Source organism: Anas platyrhynchos, chromosome 12, assembly GCF_047663525.1.
Source record: "Anas platyrhynchos isolate ZD024472 breed Pekin duck chromosome 12, IASCAAS_PekinDuck_T2T, whole genome shotgun sequence".
Lineage (NCBI taxonomy): Eukaryota > Metazoa > Chordata > Aves > Anseriformes > Anatidae > Anas > Anas platyrhynchos.
The window spans coordinates 9,692,147-9,705,479 of record NC_092598.1 but is presented as its reverse complement, the minus strand read 5'-3'; the positions used below and the strand labels follow the sequence as shown (position 1 = coordinate 9,705,479).

The 13,333-nt window shown below is 36.9% G+C and overlaps 1 long non-coding RNA gene across 4 annotated transcripts in view; it reads left to right on the top strand.

The window, feature by feature from the left end:
• Positions 1–2,442, top strand: part of LOC106017244 (uncharacterized) — a 52,090-nt gene extending 49,648 nt beyond the window's left edge. For all 4 annotated transcript variants that reach the window (XR_011812341.1, XR_011812343.1, XR_011812340.1 and 1 more), the window contains one exon: positions 903–2,442. This is a non-coding gene — a long non-coding RNA (uncharacterized lncRNA). The remainder of the gene's footprint in view (positions 1–902) is intronic.
• Positions 2,443–13,333: the final 10,891 nt, after the last annotated feature.

The window sequence follows — 13,333 nt, the reverse complement described above, 5'->3', positions numbered from 1 at the left end:
ATGGTGGGAAAGTAAGAAAGTACAGGAAAAAGAAGTCCATGACTGATCATTAGAAAAACTAGAACAGATCCTCAGCTCTCAGTTTAATTTTTTTTTTTCATAGAAGTTTCTTGCTCATGTTCCCTTATTGATCAATATGAATTAACAATCAATCAATGTAATAAAACTACAAGGGGAAAACAGTATTATGGATGCTTCTACCAATGTATGAAATAATTTTAAAAGTGAATTTCACATGTAGTCTGTGATAGGACCCTATTTATTCTGTAAATAAATATGGCCCTAAACACCAGTGCATAAAGGCTGCTTAAGGCTGGAGGTAGGATGATTCCATGTTGTCCTGTTTTAGTAGGGTATACCTAAGGTATATGTTTTAAGATTATTGAATGCAATTAATTTCACAATTAATTTGAAAGGACTGAATATCTGACCAGATTAGATTCAAAGCTTGGGCAACAATTGCTACAGCTGAACAGAGTTTCATATACCTATTTATTTTAGCTGTTCATTAATGTTAATATCCAGTGGTTAAAGTTAAAATTCAGTCCTTTAGACTTTCCCCTTCAGGCATGATGTCTTATGAATTTATTCATGCATGTTAATCCAACTAGTAATTTTTTCCTCTCCCTCTATGTATAATCTTCCTCTCCTTTTAGCATTTGACCATTTCAAACACTCAAAGAGAAACAATAAGCTCCCATGGAAAGCTGTTCCTCTCAACAGTAAAACAAACAAACAAACAAACAAAAACAACAATAAAAGAAAACAAAAGGATCAAAAACTTACTACCATTGTGGGATAATTTAGGTGAAAAAATGTTTTATTTCTAAAGCTGATATGCAATATATATGTGTGTGTGTATAGCTCTATGCTTTAGCAGATTTCTTCTTTACCTTTTTCAGGCCTCTACAATCATGTGTGATGACAAGAAACAACCCACGGAACAGTATGTATCATCTTTCACTGTGTCTGTCGGGAGGTGCTTTATTTGGGGAAAAAACAGAAAACAAACTCAACTAAATATAATAGAGAGTCATAACATACATTGTTAACCTGAATATGGGCAACAGAAAAATACATAATAAAAACAATGACCTCTTTTGTAGCAAAAGAGGGTTTGGGAGAAAGTTCCCTTCTTTTACTGTAGAAACTCAGCAATGATGTTCAGTGGTGATGCTAGTCAGCAAAAATATTGAAATACTGCTTAGTATTGAAGCTTAAGAGAGATACCACCACGATCAGAAAGGAGCTGCATTGTAACATGCAAGATTCCTCTAATTTTTATTAATTCTATAAAATATGAAAGTTAGAAAATTACAATGGAAGAAACTTCATTTGCTATACTTTCGTGGACAGAACAAATCTTTTCTGAAGAGTGACTGACAGGTTTGTCTGCCTGGGTAGGGAAATATATATTATCTGTTTTCCACTACCTCCTGTGTGCAAACACTTCAAAAATATTAGTCCGCATGCACAAAGACACTCCAAGATGAGGACATGCCTTCCCCTTAAAGAGAGAGATGGTGCAGATCTCCTTAGGGAAGCTGTGATCAGAATCAAAATGAAGCAGTCAGTCACTGCACAACACTATAAAAAAGGTCCCAGCACCAGTTTTTCAGCTAAGGAACAGCATTGCACCCCAGTAACTGTCTGCTGTCTTTGGTTCACTCTGATTCTGTGCCATCCTGTAACTGGCTGTATGTATTGTTTAGCAAATGACATTGTGTTCCACTGTGCACCATTTTTCATTAAAGATCTGTCATAAGGGAACACAGAGCTACTGCAAAATAGCTAGCAGACTTAAATTCATACCATTAATGTGCAGTAATTGCATTGTAAACAAACTCTGTTTCAGACTGCTGCTCATCTTACTATTGACTTATCAGTTTACATACTCACTTTAAAGAATGATAGTTATAACCTACCGTGGAGAACTTTCTGATACATTATAAATACCCAAGCTAAGTTTCTGACTACATTACACTAGTGTGAATTCAGTGACCCCAATGGAAAAAGAATTCCTCCAGATTAATCCTCAACAAGAGGTCAAAACCTTGATTCTTTTCTTTTTCTACTGGCTTGGTTGTCTGTTTTTAACTGGGAATGTGTTGAGGGATTTCTTGAAACAGCAAAAATCCCATGGCTTGCTGTAGCTGAGCAAACCAAGCTACCAGGACAACTATGAGAAGTTCCCATGACAGTGTTCCCACATCGCCCAATTGAGGAACTCAGAAAAATATTGTTGCCAGTAGCTGGCTTCAAGGACAAGGTCTATGTGACTGCTAATCACAAGGGGGTTGTTTTCTTGCAGGTGGGGTTGTTTTCTTACAGTTGTTTGTCTGAGTGCTTTTGACCAATAATCTTGTGTGAAACACTGTCCACCCCTGTTAAGTTCTCTATAAAAGTTAAGCTATTCGGGCAATAAAATGGAGCATGATCTGACTCTACTGTGTGTCTGTCGTGCTTTCGGCCGTGCTTCCTGCAACAGGAATGCTATTTATACAGAACACTATTTAAATACAGAAGGTTTATGATTATGCTATGCAGACTGAGACAGACAAAGAAAATGAGAATGCTTGGAACAATGTACAGCAGGTTGCTGGGTAGAGGTGGGTGATTCTGAATTCTCTTCATTTGGAACAGACCCAATGTAACTCCAAAAAATGTGAATGTATTTATACAAGCTACAGACAACTCATAATTAATGTCTTAAATCCCCTTATAGTTTAGACTTCAAAGGGAAAGAATGAAAATAACTATCAATTATAGAGTCCATAGGGCAATGTTAGACTGGTTTTTACAGATTTACCAGTTAGCTGTTGTCAGTTTATTTCCAAGATTTTTTAAAATACTTGGTGTCAAAGGTGAGCATCATTGAGTACATCCCATGCAAACTGTCAAGCACATTATCTTTAGGGAGGCTTTTCCTATCCCCAGTTTGATGTGCTAGGTGGAAATGAGAACCCTGCTGACAGCAGGCCAGATGACTGATAAAGTACACATCTAACATTGAGTCAAATGCTCCACAGTCCCAATGTATACACTTGACAGAGAGACAGACATTTGTGTAATTAACATTTGGCAAGCAAGAGGCAGATAAGTATTCAGTAGGAGGTTTACTGAGAACTGAATAATTCTAGTCATCTCTGTAATACGTGCACCAGCTGCCAGTCAGAGCTGGGGGATTTCTTTAGACTGACAGAGTCATGTGTATTCACCTTTTCTTAGCTCACAGAGGAAGAACTCTCTCTTTCCAGAAACCGACATAAACAGACTTCTCAGCAGATGTGAACACAATACAGATAAGCAAATTTCTAAATGCACAGGCTAAAGGTTAGAATCACAGTAAGCTTACCTGGTTTAAAGTGTTTCTATAATCAGAACTATCAAAGTCTTAAGAATCTGTACTGAAAAATAGATGCACCAGAAACAGTTTTGGTAGAAGTCCTCATTAAGGCTCCTTGCTTGTTTTCCCTTGTTAAAAATCAAGAGAGGTCCTGCAGGTGAAGCTCTAACTACTCATGACAAAGGATGCAAAAGCAGAACATTTCTACTTTTTCTTAACAACAGGCATCTCTGAGTACAGTACCTCTGCTCCTCTCACCTCCAGCTTTCAACAGTAAATTCATTGCCTCTTCTGGGGAAGAGCTGTGATATTTTTACCATAAAGCAGACAATGCTCAGCATCATATTTCAAACAGGTTCTCTGGCCCAAATGGTCTGAGTTGTGAGGCATCAGCAACGCAACCTGTTAGTTTCCTAAAACAGAAGTCTGGAAAGATGCCTATATTCCTGGGCAGTGAAACTGTTTTCACTATTGTCTTTTCAGTCTTTGATTAACCGAAGAGCCTAGAAATTCTATGCACAATTGATATGGCTCTATTTTGTATTTATTCTAACTATTCTATTTCTCACCTAGTTTTGGAGAAAAAAAAATAAATCCAAACATGTCAGGTGATTGATGATGATCTGTCTCATACACCAAGGGACCCACATCTCAGAGACCACAGGTACCACAGTCCTTGGCTTTGAGAAAAGGCAGGGTACAGCAAGAAGAATAAAGAAGAATAAAGCTTACTGGGATTAAAACTTTAAACACCGGGAAAAGAGATTCCTTGCCATTTGCAGTCAACAATGACAAAATGAAGGAGTCTATAAACACCTGGCTTTAACTTGTAGAGAGGCAGAAAACCATATGCAAATGATAGAAAAATTTCCTATAGTTTTACTGGTAGAAATGCATGAAAATGATTTAATATATCAAAATACGTAGCCCTTCATTCTTAAATCATACTCTATTTCATTTAAACCGTTCCTGGATAAGCCATTTAACTTTAAAAAGAGCTGATGGAAGTTCAGAATTGCCTTACATAGAAAATTACAGAGAAAATTAAGGTTTTTCATCCTATCCTAGAGAAAGAAAGTGAATTGCAGGGTTTATTTCCTTGTAGTATTTTGATGATTACCTCCAAACGTTCCAGTTTTTACCCCAGAAAATTGAAATGTGACTGTAAGACTATGAAATGTGTGACTATGAAACATTTCAGTTTAGCCAAACCAACATAAAATTCTTTCATTTTTCATTTTTATGAAAATTAGAGTTTTATACTCTACTGAAAAGGTCGTAAATGCTTTGAAACTTTTATTTTTAAATAACTACCTTTTCATAAATTAAAAATGATCACTTTAAATTACTTTCAGATAGAGATTGTTCTATGCTGTAGCTTGGCAGGTTATAGGTTTTAAAGACAAGCTATAAATCCTCCAAATAGGCATCAATAATAGAAATAATTACCCAGTCTTTATAAAGCAGTATGAACAATTATACTGCAATATAAAAACCTATTTCCTCTATAACCAGCAATGAATCAGATGCCCATTAATGAATAAAGGTTGTGAATCATCCTCTTTAAAAGATTTAACACTATGAAATGCCACAGCTTCTTAAAATCCACTCCCTAGCTTGTATATGTTAACAATGTCATGACCAGAGATGGTTAATAAATAAGTGGAGTTTGGATTCACTGACTTAGCTTGGGTATGTTGTGCACCAAAACTGTTTTGGTGAAATCCAGGACAGCACAGTATCAGCTAACTCCTAAGGACACAGTCCTTTTTATGGTACATTGGGAAAGTACTTTGCTCTGACTTCAAAGATACAAAGTCATACATTTTGAGAAGATATTTTCACAAAGCAAAGGAGCCTATTTAACACAATGACATTTGTAAGCGGTTTCTTATTTTATCCGAAACAATTCACTCATCCATCAGTATCCAATTAAACGTGGTATGAGTCAGATTGTAATATTGGCTGCTGCTGACTAATACGGCAGGTCACCATCTATACATAGAACTATTCAATGATGATACAGTGATTGGCACCTTCAATTAGAGACGGTGACCGTGAGCACAGTATATGTGTTTTAAGGATATGTGTTATTATATTTAGTCTGGTAACCTAAGAAGCCAATATATACTATTAGAGCTTTTCTATTGAATAAGCCTGATTTAGTACTACTTGCTAATATTTTGTAGGTTTTGATTGCTTTGTTCCTACTGTATCAAATACATTCTTCCCTCACATACAGAGGAATCTCAGCAAAATGAGTATTTGGTGTGTATGCCTAAAAAAATGTACGTAATACATTATTTTTAACTTAACATGCTTTCATAAACATAAGATGTAAATTACCTCATCCTTTGCAAGAAGGAACATGAGGTTTACAAATCAGCAGAGACCAAAGGAATAAGACTAGCATGCAAGAAATACTTCAGTAATTTTTGAAACAGTATGGCAAATTTATTTTTCAGGTCAGCACATGATTTTCTGTTGCTTTCTTTTCCTTAGTCAGTCCTGGCTTACACTACCCCTAGTGTAGTTAAGATCAATAATTTAATCTGAAATTGAAATGGATTTTAAAAATTCAGTTTGTGCTTTCAGTTTGAATACTGTATAGACAACAAATAAGCTGATTGTAAGCATGATAGTTTTGAACAGTGCACACAGGTTTTTGCAACAATCTGAGTCCTCTGAGCTTCATAAAAAAATTTTAAAAATGCTTGCATGAATGATTGTTAAAATGTCAGTGTCAAAAAATCCAGAGAAAAGACGTACGAGGAACGGCTGAGGGCACTGGGCCTGTTCAGCCTGGAGAAGAGGAGGCTGAGGGGAGACCTCATCGCAGTCTACAACTTCCTCGTAAGGGGGCGTCGAGAGGCAGGAGACCTTTTCTCCATTAACACCAGCGACAGGACCCGCGGGAACGGGGTTAAGCTGAGGCAGGGGAAATTTAGGCTTGACATCAGGAGGGGGTTCTTCACAGAGAGGGTGGTTGCACACTGGAACAGGCTCCCCAGGGAAGTGGTCACTGCACCGAGCCTGTCTGAATTTAAGAAGAGATTGGACTGTGCACTTAGTCACATGGTCTGAACTTTTGGGTAGACCTGTGCGGTGTCAAGAGTTGGACTTGATGATCCTTAAGGGTCCCTTCCAACTCAGGATATTCTATGATTCTATGATTCTACATCACATAGAAGTTGAAATGACAAACACAAGAAAAAAAAGACAGGATTAATGTAGTCATTTTTTCATTTGAATTAAGTTAAACAGAATAAGAACATGACTTCCCAGGTGTTTTTTCTTTTTTTCTTTATATTACCTGTTCTTGCATACTGAAAAATAAAGAGGCTTCTTACAATGCTCTATCAGTTATGTGGAATGACCCAGAGACTTTAAACACCATGAGTTAAGTGTTAGCCTTGCCTTTGTCTCTAAGAACTGGCTTCCATCCAGACCACTACTTCATGTTATAGTCCATGACAGCAATACTAGCCTATAGGTAGTTGCTCCGGAGAAATAATGCATATCTACAGCCTGGCAGAGAATGGGATGTACTTACTTATGAATTCTAGACATGGTCCAGCTGGAGTTGACTAGCCAAGCAGGTGTTCCTCTCTTAGTAGCGCTAATTAGTACTGCAAAGTGCTGACTTATTACTGTCTAGCTCTGGACTTAGCTCAGGTATCTCTACGTTGTACTGCATGCTCTAAGCTGAGATTGATCATGTATTTAATTTGCTGATGAGAGAGGGCCCCATATGCCATTAAATCCTATCAGACATGCAGGCTGTGAGTATCAAGACTGACAATACTGCACAATTCTCTAAAAATACAGTGCAATTCTCTTTGCACTGCATAAGAAAAGACAGTTTGTCAAGTCACAAACACAAAAGCTAACTGTAATTTTGGATACTTATGTCCTTCTCCTTATATTTCTGCAAATGAGTCCACAAAAACATTTACAGTTCTTTCTGTAAGTCCAGTGATCACCTTGGTCACCTGAAAGACACAAAAAACCTCTTGTGAATATTTACCATCTGTCTTGCCATTATCATTGCTTCTTTTTTAAATGCAGTACTATAAACATAGCAAAGTCTCATTAACCTTTCAAAGACAAATGTTAGATGTTGCTTTATTTCAAGAGTAGATTTGTAGTCAATAGAACTTTTCTGAGTTAAAAATATCTCTTTAAATGATCTTCTCAGAAGATCACATTCTTGGAATAACTAGATTAATTTTGCAGTTCTGGATATGAACAAGAAAATAACTTATATCTAAGGCAATTAATTATTCCACACTCAGAGGAAAGGGGACTTCAACAAGGCCTGTCTGTTCCATGCAACAGAGTTTAAGTTAATAGCTGTGAACTAGCAGCAGTTGATGGCACATGTAACCCAGTGGTTTGCACACTATCAGGATTCCTAGGTTTTATCAGCTCTGAAGGTTACCTGATCTCAGCAAATTTTCTCACTTCCTCACCAGTTTCCCTTTCTGCCCTTTGTTCCTTTTTAGGTATTGACAGTATATATACCTTTTTTCTGCATTGTGTGTAGTGCACAGGAGAACAGCCATGACAAGGGACTCCAAGCTGCACACTTCTGTGACAGACACAAATGGTTCCTACTAGCTGGTTTTCTCTGACTTTATTTACCAAAGTTATACCAGAGTTCCACTGCCACTTGAAGCCTCCATCCCATACCTGCATGTCTTACTTCTTTCATATTCACAGGCCCCTTACTTAATCACAATCATTTAAAATGTATGTTGTAAAGAAAATAATGAAATGAGTTTCACTTGTAAATTCTTAATTCTAGAGTCAATGGATGGACTCTTCTGCTTTCAGTATGCAGTAAAACAACTGAAGTGAATATGTCCTAAGTGAACAGTAGAAAACAGTCAGATAATGTCACTGTATATAGCAAATATACATATCCTAGAAAAATAGTCAGAAGTTCCTCCTCAGTTACTTACAGTGTCTCAAGATTATAGAGTATTCCCCCTGAACAATATACTTTGTTCATCAGTAAGGAAGGAGGAAGTAAAGACATCAGTTAGTTTTATTATCATGAAATAATATCCTAACTGACTTAGTTTGGTATCCAGCCATGTTTGAAGCCATCCATTACTAGGAAGAGTTAGGGCAAAGTCTTCATGCATGCCTCAGCAGCGGAGTTTCAACTTCTGGAAGGCATTGTGTGCCAGACATATTCAAACCAGAACTTGTGCATAGTTTTTAACATAGTTTTCCACATTGTTCCCAGAAGAAATATTTCTGGTCTGATGCAGTAAGCTTTTAGACTTCCATGACACTAGATAGTTTAGAGGATTCATGTGTTTTCCATTAGTGATTGTACTTGAGATACTGAAATAGAATCACATCTTCATGAATTTGCTTCACTATTTCAGCACCAAGTGTTGATAGAGGAGACATCTCTGCCTCTAATATATTAGGAAGATAGGGAAGACCTATTTTGTAACAGGATTTTGATGCTATGCAAGCCTCACCTGAAGAAGATAGCTCAGAATACCAGAAGGTACCAGAAATAATTAGTTTATCCCACAATATACATATTTTTCTATAATGTTAACCTGGTTTTTCCTCCTTTCTCTTTTAATATATGCTGCCTTTTTGCCAGATAGTTTCTATTATCTTTAACAATAATGTAAAAATAGTGCATTCATAATATAACAGTTTAGAACCAATTTTGTCATTTGCTTTCATTTCATCAGCTCGAAACTTCTGTGCATCAGATGAGATTGTTCCAGCTGAGATACAAATGAGCTAGAATTTCTCATTTTGGTGGCCCCTAAATTCTATTTATAGAATCCTTTCCAATAATGAATTCATCTGTTCAGAAAACAAAGTCTGACTGTGCTCAAAAATAAGTTATAAATGAACCATGTCAGCAAATATTAGATAAAGGTGGTGCTGAAAGAGGGAAATGAATACTTCAAGTTCATTTATGATTTATGAGTTCAGAGTTGAAATGGAAGTGGTGCATAATAATGAACAATAGAAATAGCTTGTTTGGAGAGTGAGGATGAATAGAAACTTTCGGCTTGAATAGTCTATTAATAGATTATTGATCTAAACCATTACTGCTAAAAAAAGTTCAAAAACTGCCTAGTGATAAACAAAAATATACCCTATCAGGTAATAGCTAAAATACTCCTACGTGGTCATAAGAATATAAATCTATAATCCCCAGAGTCATGGGTATTGCCCATCTAAAACTGCATCTCCTTTGCAAATAGGATGTATGCATCCAGGAGTTCACATTCTTGCCCCTTCCAAGGTTTTCAAGAAGAGGTCAATTGGCTCTGGGCTATATCCCAAAATGTTATGGTAGTGAATTTCCATGTGATCAAGGAAGAGCACAATATTGCATTTTTTACTCCACACTAGGGAATCAAAAAAAAAATAATATATATATATATATATATATTTAAGAGGTGGCCATTAGCTCATTTTCTACTCTACCAGTTTAATCCACTGGCACAGGTTAGAGGATATAGATCCTATCGATGAGTGCCTCAAGATACCCAACATCAGAGGCAATTCCTACACCACTGCCATGTTTTAATTTAACACCATCTTCAAAATCAGAATCAGACTTTGACATGTGTATAAGAAAAATGTGTTAAAAAAAATGGCAGTGATGCCTCTTAAGTTCATGGGAAAGCTCTTGAAAGAGCTAAGATTTTATGTAGCCAAGAAGCAGAGAAAACCTCTTAGGATAAACATAGGAGTTTAAACTAACATACATTCATGCCTTACTTCTTTCTCTTCATGGAATATAAAAATCACATTTTCATATTACAAAAATATATTTAAAGAAGCAAGATCCTTGTACTCATGATTGTCTATGATACTGGGTCACAGGCAGTTCTTGCTTCTCATATGTAGACCAAATGGTGGTCCACATAAATAATAAATGAAACTCCATAAATCAGTTGGTCTAGCAAATAATACAACCTCTTTCTAGTGTATTTAGTCATTCTGTTACCTTTGTATGTAGATAGGTAAATTCCTGCAACAGTTTACAGTTTTTCCTAGACTTAGTTACAACATACAACTTCAGGAAAGTGTTTAGTTATAGCTAAGTCATTTGCTAGCTTTTAATGAAGAGGTAGCAGCAATTAAGCTGAGATCAAGCTATCAATAGTTTGCATAAAATAGTGATTTCCACTCAAGTAGGAAAAAAGAAGTATCATTTAGCTGGATGTCATTCAATGATATCTCTCCCAGTTCATACATAAGCACACTCTTACCCCACATGGAAAGCACAGAGTTAGTATTGTGGATGTTTCCTTTGTCCCCATCAACACACTGCCAATTAGTTTATTTTCAGTTCTCAGTTTTCAAGATCCCAAATCACAAAGCCGTACAAGCAACCATTCTCCCAGGTGTGTGGTACCACTGCCAGATTGTAAGTGTACCAGTATTTGAGGACTAAGGACTTCAGGTGCAGCTGTGTCAATCCACACTGCTGAAGTTTTAACAAAATACAAGGGCAGCCATGTGACTTTCAATACAACATTTGGCATCTTTAAATAAAGCAAATAAAGAGCAGTTCACTTGCTGCTCCATGTATGGGGTTGCTTTCTGTTGCTTTAATTAAAAATCAGAACTTGACAGTTCTTAACTTCTTTAAAAATATGTAACAAAATAATAGAAAATTATTCCACTAAGCTGAAAAGGATCTATAACATCTGTAATGTGGAAGTTTTGGAACTCTTCAGCAACAGAAGTTTCACAAGATTGTTTTCATCAGAAGGATGAATAAAAGATGAGTTGGCAGGTGAATAATGTAGAAATATTTATTACTAGCATTCACTGAAAACAATGCTAGAATGCCTCTAAAGGCCTGAATGAAAAAAAAAAAAATGCAACCACCACCATTTAAAAAATTAACTAGCACTCTAGCACTCCAGTAAAGGAAATGCAGCTAATTGAAGACACCTACTTTTGTGTCAGGTGATTGGAAAAAGTACACAGGAGTTGAAGTCAAAATGTAATCGAACCCCCTTTTTCTTTTTGTATCACAGTTGGAAAAGGACAGTGATGTGGCATTGTTTGTGCGGTTCTTACAGACTGTCTTCTGTCTCTTCAATGTAATGTCACCACAGAAATTTCCAGAGTTGATTAGTACAATCTATTCTACTGTAGCCAAAGATTACAAAGACACAGGGCTTACTTTAAACAGTCACAATAAAAATAAATAACTTTTTCAGCATTTTTTTTTAATGGATCAGGGTCTTTAGGGAATTTACTCTCTACTAGTATCATAGTTATACAAAAATAGCAATTATCTCATTAAAACAACTCTGCAAATGAAAGGTCCTATGTACGTGCCTTAGGAACTCACATGTGATATAAAACCAAAAACATTGTTGAACAGCATGTTTCCTTAATGCATGGCAACATCAGAATTAGGGATGGATGCATAGCTTTTATGAGCTTAGCACATGCTTGCCAAACAGCAGAGTTAACTCCATTTTATTTTGTTTAAATTAAGAAGGTGCAACATGAGCCCCAACCGTGGCAGGTTTTAATCATGACCTAGTTTCTCTGGATATCTAGTCAAATGACTGGATTTCACTCTTAATAGAGCATATCAAAGGTCTGATTAGCAAATATATCAAATGGCTTAGAGATCAGAACCTGACCCAAGTCCAGGTGTAGAGCCAGTCCATGGAGTACCAACTCTAACCCAAACATAACAGCCTTATTCTGCCCCAATTCCGCCAATCAGTTTAATCTTCCAGTTGAGTTGTCAGTATTGTCTGAATTACTCTGCTTCCATGGTAAGCAGTTAGAGGCTCAAATGTATCTCAGGATGAACTTTGGGATTAAACAGAAGGCAAAGCTGGCCTACAGGGACAGTATCTCTTTTCATCTTTGATGACACAGAGGACAAAGCAATTATCTGTATCACCTGGCATTTCAGATCTTTGATGTTTGCTGTACTATTCTGTGTTGCTGTAACAGCAGCCAAAAGCCATTTTTTGTAACTGCCTGCAGGATCACTTCAGCATGCACCAGGCTGAAAGCATGTCTTAGAATTCCCTCACCTGCTATCTGTTGAACAAAGCCACTTCACCCGTATTATGTTGGTCTAAGACACAGTGGTGTAGCCCCTTTTTTCTTGAAGTATTTGCTGCCCAGAACAAGAAACAGAAAACAAGCCACCATGGAGTAGTAGGAAGAGAAGAAAGCAAGGGTTTGGGAGTGGAAAAAGCAACAGCAAGAATACACAAAGAGATGCAGGCTTTGATAGTTAGAGCAGCATCCAGCACAGAAAGAATTCTTTCCAGAGGAAAGACTTGCAGATAATACTAAACAAAACGCTGATTTATTTCTTAAGCCCTCATTTTATTACAGAATACCAGCTGACACTGAGTTTGAACCAAGAGCTCACAACATCTCTGTGAACACCAAGAGTGAGCAGTAGATCTCGTCACAGCAGCAAGTTCCTCATTTCACTGTAATTTCCAGGCTAGACGTCTGTCTGAAACCTAACAACTTCACATAAAGCACAGTGTAGCCATGGGGCAGCTTTGTCCGTCTGCAGCTTCTGAGTTGCATGACAGTGGGAGCCAGACAGACGGATAATGGTTGAGCAAAGATTTCCTCAGCTTAGGAAGCATATTTTCTTTCTTGTGCAACTGGAGACTTCAGGAAAGAGACTTGGCTTTCATGTTCTTCTATCTACCAATGCCAGCCAGGACAGGGAAATTGTCTTCTACCAAGCTTAATCACCTAGGTTAGGTAGGACATTAAAATGTAGTTTTGGCAAAGAACTGAAGTTAATCAAAGTCTTGCTTAGATTGTCCAGTTTTGGGGGTGTTTTTTTTGCTTGTTTGTTATTGAACAGCACCTGAAATTCATGCGTTAGAAACACGTATCTAATATTGAACAGAGATTAAAGTGGTTATAACAACACAGCTTTCCTTCTACAAAACACAGCTGACATCTTCTGGCCAACCTTGG